The sequence below is a fragment of the Vulpes lagopus genome, chromosome 6 (assembly GCF_018345385.1).
Source record: "Vulpes lagopus strain Blue_001 chromosome 6, ASM1834538v1, whole genome shotgun sequence".
NCBI classification, from domain to species: domain Eukaryota; kingdom Metazoa; phylum Chordata; class Mammalia; order Carnivora; family Canidae; genus Vulpes; species Vulpes lagopus.
The window spans coordinates 120,193,578-120,201,068 of NC_054829.1; the positions used below are offsets into that span (position 1 = coordinate 120,193,578).

At 36.8% G+C, this 7,491-nt stretch overlaps 1 pseudogene; it reads left to right on the plus strand.

Annotated features, from left to right (window-relative positions):
- The first annotated feature begins 3,270 nt into the window (after positions 1-3,270).
- LOC121492723 lies at positions 3,271-5,750 on the plus strand (annotated as a pseudogene).
- Positions 5,751-7,491: the final 1,741 nt, after the last annotated feature.

The following is a 7,491-nucleotide window of genomic DNA, read 5'->3' on the forward strand; positions in this document are numbered from 1 at the left end:
GCAATTCACATTTCCACTAAAACTGTATGACTGTGATTCCTGGACTTTGACAATTCTTTTTTTTTTTTTAAGATTTTATTTATTTATTCATGAGAGACAAAGAGAGACAGAGAGAGAGAGAGAGGCAGAGACACAGACAGAGGGAGAAGCAGACTCCATGGAGGGAGCCTGAGTGGGACTTGATCCCGGGTCTCCAGGATCAGGCCCTGGGTGGAAGGCGGCGCTAGACCGCTGAGCCACCCAGGCTGCCCGACCTTGACAATTCTTGAATGAATTTATATTATTTTGTGAAGAAGTTTTTTTATTTAATAAGATTTTAAATTTTAGAACAGTTTTTAAGAATTATATCAAAGATAACAGATTTATCCAGTTGTCCCTAATATGAACATCTTGTATTAACATGGTATATTTATAATTAATGAACCAATACTGCTACATTCTCAATAACTAAAATCCATATTTTATTTAGATATCCAGTTTTTGTTTTGCATGCTTATTCTTTTTCAGGATACTATCCAGGATATCACATTACATTTAGATATCATGTCTCCTTGGGGTTCTCTTGGCTGAGAACTTCTCAGACTTTCTTTGTCATGAGTTCATAATGATACAAATAAATGACTGAGTAAATAAGGGAGGATATGTAATTCTCCCATACAGAAGAATTTCCAAATAACTTATATAGGTATTCCACCCTCAAGTAGGAGGAATAGAACACTTTATTGCTCCAGAAAGTGTTTTTTCCAAAAAGTATTATGAAAAGGGAGGGAGAGAAAAAGACTAGCTTAACTGTAGTAAATATGACAAACACTACCTCAAGCTGGGTGATGATAGTTAACATAAACAGTGATAAATCATGCTGATAGCATATACTCTTGATATCATGTGTTGAAAATGGCATTATTCCTCTGTGGTCTCCCCCAAAACCTATAACCCTAGTCTACTCATGAGAAAAACATCAGACAAATCCCAACTGAATGATATCCTACAGAAGATCTGATCAGTAGTCCTCAACCTGTCAAATATTCTTAATGTTTTCTAATCTAATCATTGAAAAACAATGATGTTCCACTAGCTCTATTTCTTAGAACACATAAGATCTGAAAATTGAATTACTGATTTTCACAGTACCTTTCAGGAGGTGAAAATTTATTAAATGGGTGAATGAATAAGCTGTTGTTTAGTACTTTTTAAGGAGTCTGTATCTAATGTGAATTTGTTATGTTTCTATTCTTGTCACAAGTGAACATTTCTAGGCCCTTTAACAACCATTATGGGGAGGGGTCCTGTTCTTCATCCTAACGGTTATAAATTTGATTCCTTTTTAAAGGTAGCTGTAGTATTTGGAATGTTTTTTGTAAACTTCAAACTTCTTATATCTATTTGGATATTTACAGGCTGTTCTAAGTTCCAGACTGCAAAATACTTGCTTAAAATCATGCACACACATTAAAAATCCCATAAACAAAATTTTCCAGTTTTAAACATACCGAGACACAAACAATATCACATATGGGATAACAAATGGAGAGAGCTTTTGCCAATGCCTGGGGCCTTTGGCAATATTAACACTTGGTACAATCTTTTGAAGAATTCTAAAGCATGTGGCAAACTGTTCCCATGCAAATGTTATATCCAGGGACACAGCAGTACTGTAATGATGGGTCACTTGGAATGTATGTAACTCTCCTCATTCTTCTGATTTACTAAGCAACTTGCATAGTTGTCTCGTATCTCCACTCAAATATCCTCTTACAAAAGGGATATTATAAAGATGAGTGAAATCGCTTTTGCATAGTACTTTAGGTTTCCAAACAGAATCACTGGACAAATATAGCTGATTATTATGATTAAAATCACAAAAAAATTCACTATCCAGATCCCATTGTAATATTCATAATTATATTTGACTTAATTGTTATATCATACTTCCCACCAGCATAAACATGAACTAGTATTTTTTTTTTTTATATCATAAAGCCAAACTTAAGTTCTGTGTTAACACTTATATATTCATGATAACAGTAGCAGGCTTTTTCATAAAACAGACCCTGAATAATTCTCTTTGTTGTTTTGGCAGTTTCTAAGAGTTGTAGGTGGCTAACTCTCACTAGAACTTAACTGAAAGCCTATTCATTAGTTATGTATTTGTGAAAAATAACAAAAACACCAAACAAAAAGCAAACATTGAAATATGCTGCCAAGAGGAATTTGAAGAAGGCAAAGCTGTTTCTAACATTTTCAAGAGTTAAGAATGATCTCTTTCAATTTGATAAAAACATCATTATTGGTTCTATAGTTTTAGTAAAAATACAGTCTGCATACCTTCTTCCTTTTTCTTTAGTTTGAAAAAAAGCCAAAGAAAAATCTAGTAGTGTCCTATCTTTGCTCGTTTAAAAACAGTATATCTCTGGGACGCCTGGGTGGCTCAGCAGTTAAGCGTCTGCCTTCGGCTCAGGGCATGATTCTGGAGTCCTGGGATGGATCTCCCCCCCACCCCCCCGCCCCAATCGGTCTCCCTGCATGGAGCCTACTTCTTCCTCTGCCCATGTCTCTGTCTCTCTCTCTCTCTCTCTCTCTCTCTCTCTTTCTTTCTCTGTCTCTCATGAATAAATAAATAAAATCTTTTTTTTAAAAAAGTATTTCTTTTAGATTAATGTCTTAGAGGTTCCTGTGTGAGAGGATAAATATACCATCCAGGTGGATGCTAAAGAAAAAGAAGACTTGAAAAGTTATGCTGAGTTTGTCTCCCTAAAAGACCAGGATTGAAAAGTATAAAAAAGAGCTGGGAGGAGGAAAAACATATTCCATTTGATCAGATCACCACTGAGGACTTGAATGAAGTCTTCTCAGAAATCAAACTGGTCAAGGAGTATTGCTATTGGCCTGACAAGCCAATTGAAAATTTATAAACTTATTCTGGGGAAAAACTCTGACCTTCAGAGCGTCTGACCTTCATATTATAAACACTGGATTTTTAAAATAATGATATGAAAATAAATTTTAAAAATTACACAGTAAATATACGTATTATATATGATATAAATATATGTATACACACATATATAGTGAAGTGTTTACTGAGATAAGTATAATGAACAATCTGACTTAGTGTTGGATTTTCTTTCTGTTGAATATCATGAGACACGTCCAGGGGTCCTGGGCAGGGACGGGTCCAAGTAGAGTATGGGGTTTCTCAGGAAGATAAATAGGGTGCAATCAGAGTCTGCATGGTGAACTGTATGACATCAGGTGTAAGTGCAGATCCCAATGGAAGGGCAGGGAGAGGATGTCTGGGATGCACTAAATATCAAGATTGGGAAACAGAAAGGCAGAGTAAGACCTGAGATACTGCAGCTCCCACAGATCAACCCAATGGAAGCCTAATCTCACAGGATGGGTGGAATCCAAATAAATCCAAAGGGTTTTCAAAGATCACACTTAAGTTTAAAATACTACTTAAGATTCTTTAGCCAATAAAAGATGAGATGCTAATACAATCTATATTAACAAGTTAATCACAATGTGAAGATCATCCAGCATCACTGACAGATAAAGGAAAATGACTTTTCTAGAATCTTAATAGTGACTGTAATTTTTCACTTCTAGAGTGTCTAGGATTCAGAGACCGGCTATGAACATGGAATAGCTCTCTATTTTCAATATATTTTTTTCTAACAATTAAAAACAAATTTTGTCCATGCTATTTCTATTCATGTAAGAATCACAGGAGGGTACATGAAATGATTTGGAACAGACATGTGGAAAATAAAAAATATCTTACAAACTCATCTGAAGATACTCTTCCTTTCAAACCATGTTCATTTGACCAAAACTTTTATATAACACATAATGGATCAATTTACATGATGGAAATGGTAAACCTATATTTTCATAATTCTATGTATATTTTTATTTTGAATAAACTGAAAGAAGTTCCAGGTTTTCAATTTTTCTCTCCCCCTGACTCAAAGTACATTGTCATTTAATATAGACTTTTTTTAAAAATCTGCTAGAGTGAAATTTTACATAACACATAAATGTGCTAATATTTCAAAAGCACAAATGTACGTCCAAACTAGGATAATGAAGCAAGAAAAGGAAAGAGAAGGCATCCAAACTGGAAAGGAAGAAGTAAAATTATGTTTATAGGTGACATGATCTTATTTATACATAATTCTAAAAACTCTACCAAAAAAATAATAATAACCTGTTAGAACAAATAAACAAATTTGGTAAGTTACAGAACACAAATTGATAGATGAAACTCACTTGTGTTTCTATACACACTGAACTATTCAAAAAGGAAAGGATATTATCTATAACAGGATCAAAAAGAATAAATACTCAAGAATGAACATAAGCAAAGAGTGAAAGACTTGTATGCTGAAAACTACTTTGATGAAAGAAATTAAAGACACAAATAAATGGAAAGACATTCTGTGTTCATAGATTAAAGGCTTAATACTGTTAAATGGCCATACTCCCCAAAGCAATCCACAGATTTGATGTTATTCCTATCAAAATTCTAATGGCATTTTCACCACAGAAGACTTAGATAGCTATAGCAATCTTGAAAAAAAAAAAAAAAAGATGTAAGTATCACACTTCCTAATATATATTACAAAGCTATGGTAACTAAAACAGTATGGTATTGCCTAAAGATGGACATATAGATCAAAGAAACAGAACTGACAATTTAGAAATAAATCTATGCACAATGGTCAAGGGTGCCAAAAATATACAATGGGGAAAGGATAATCTATTCAACAAATGGAGCTGGAAAAATTGGATAAAAAAAGAATGAAATTGGACCCTTATCTCACACCATAAACAAAACTCAAATCAAAATGGATTCATTACTTAAATGTAAGACCTGAAATGTAAAAGTCCTAGGAAAAAACATAGGCAGCATTATGACATTGGTTTTGGCAATTATTTCATGGACATCTCACCAAAAGCACAGGCAACAAAAGCAAAAATAAACAAGTGGGGGACAGCATCTAATGAAAAAGCTTCTGTACAGCAAAGGAAACACCAGAGTGAAAAGACAACCTGGGAGAAATGGGAGAAAATATTTGCAAACCATATACCCAATAAGGAGTAATATCCAAAATTCAAGAGCTTTTCTTAGGCAGTACCTGAAGATGGAAGAGGGGCAGTCCTGGTGCTCTATGGCCAAGGCTGCCTGGGCCAAGGCCTGGGCTGCCTGGCGGCAGTTGTGGCCAAACAGGTGCTGCTAAGCCAGAAGATCATAGTTGTATGCTGTGAGGGCATCAACATTTCTGGCAATTTCTACAGACATAAGTTGTTTCTGGCCTTCCTCCACAAGCAACCCATCCCATGGCCCCTATCACTTCCGGGATGCCCAGCCACATCTTTTGGTGGACAGTGGAAGGCATGCTGCCCAATAAAACCAAGCAAGGCCAGACTTCCCTGGACTGCCTCAGATGTTTGATGGGATCCTACCACCCTACAACAAGAAAAAACAGATGGTGGCTCCTGATGCCTTCAAGGTTGTGCAACCGAAGACTACACAAAAGTTAACTCACTTGGGGTACCTGGCTCATGCTGGCTGGAAGTACCAAGCTGTAACAGACACTCAGGAGGAGAAGAGGAAGAAGAAGGCCAAGATCCAATACTAGAAGGAAAAACAGCTTGTAAGGCTACAGAAACAGGTCTAAAAGAACATGGAGAAGAAAATGGACAAATACACAGAGGTCCTCAAGACCCACAGATTCCTGTTCTGAGCCCAATACAATGTACTGTTTATTCCTCATGCTTGGTCTGGCCTGCCTTCCTCCATCTTGCTGTAGGATATAGGGGACTTCCAGGGGCTGCTGTCCAGATGCCAAAGGCAGCCTGGGGCTTAGAATGCTGGAAACATAGAAAGGGCCTTAGTAACTGCTATTAAGAAAGGTCTTCTAAGGAGCTTAAACAGTTCTAAGAGTTTTGAGACATCATTGCCTGTGACCTGAGTATTCGTGAGAGTTTTAAGAAATGTACAGTTGGAATAACTGGTGCAGTTTCACTATTTGCAAAAGATATCTGGTACATGATTGGAGGGGAACCCTGCACTGTGAATGGGGCATGTGTAAACTCCCCACATGGTCAGGTTCTATACTCCTCAGCTGGTAGGGCGTGAGGGTATTGGGGACCAAGCCTGGTGTTATACAAAAGCATTTCCTGACGTGTATTCTGGGAAGTACAGCCAAGGGGTCACAGGTGCTGCCCTCGTGCTTTCCTAGTATTTTGTGCCAAAACTAGTAACTTATTTTTAAAGAAAAAAATACAAAAAGAACTCCTTCAACCCAATACTAAAAACAAAAAACAACAATAACAAAAAACAGATTTAAAATGGGCAAAGGATTTGAATACACATTTCTCCAAAGAAGACATACAAATGGCCAACAAGTATATGAAGAAGTTCATTCTTCACTAGAAGAGGATTAATAATCACCAAGGAAGTGCAAAGCAAAACCATATTGAGGTAGCAGCACCTCACATCCATCAGGATAATTTTTCTTTTAAAGATAACTTTAGGTGACATTGTGGAAAATTTGGAACTCTTTCACACTGGTAGTGGGAATATACAATGGGGCAGCCTTCTCCATTTTATTTATTCTTTTTGGAACTCCTGCTATTCTAATGTTGGACTTTTGGGGAAAGTCATCAAAAGGATGTGACCACTGATTGACCCATAAGCTGGACCTGGACACCCAGAGGCTCTTCACCCCCACCCCTATTCTTGGGATGTGGTTTCCGCTTGCTTTTCCCACTCCAAAGGACATAGCCTTGAAGTAGTGATGTGGTGTTAACACCTGCATCTGATGTACCAGACTGAACCCAGTTAAGGACTCTTTATAATAATTCAAAATTAAACTTTTAAGATTTGGAGGGTGGATGCAGGGATACATTTGTCTTACTATCACCCAAGACAAGCCTCATATATAGGTTCCTTTTTTCATTAAAACCACAACCTACCAACCTGGAGTGGCCTACCACTTTCTTTGGCCTCTCCCTGCCCTCTAAGTAGAGAAGCCAATTTCAGATTACATCAGAGAAGCTCCTGGAGGGCTGTGAAACAACAGACATCTTGAATTAATCATATTCATGTTTTAGATTTTCTCTCATATTTACTACCCTTGTCTTTTTGCCCTACTTTTCATAAAGCCATTGACTTCATCTATCAATTTCTCATTTTTTTAAATTGTTGTGGCTTATTTTTGTTTAATTGCAACATTCATGCATTTAATTTCCATGAAACTTGCCTTATTTTCTTATCTATTTTATAGCATTCGGTACTTTTAAAGGAAGAGTCTCTCAGATTAATGAGACTAATTAGGGAAAAGTTTTTTTTTTTTTAATATTCTATTTATTTGAGAGTGCATGCATGCATGAGTGGGGAGAGGGGCAGAGGGTGAAGCAGACTCCCCACTGAGCAGGGAACCCAACATGGGACTGCATCCCAGGATCCTAGGATTGTGACCT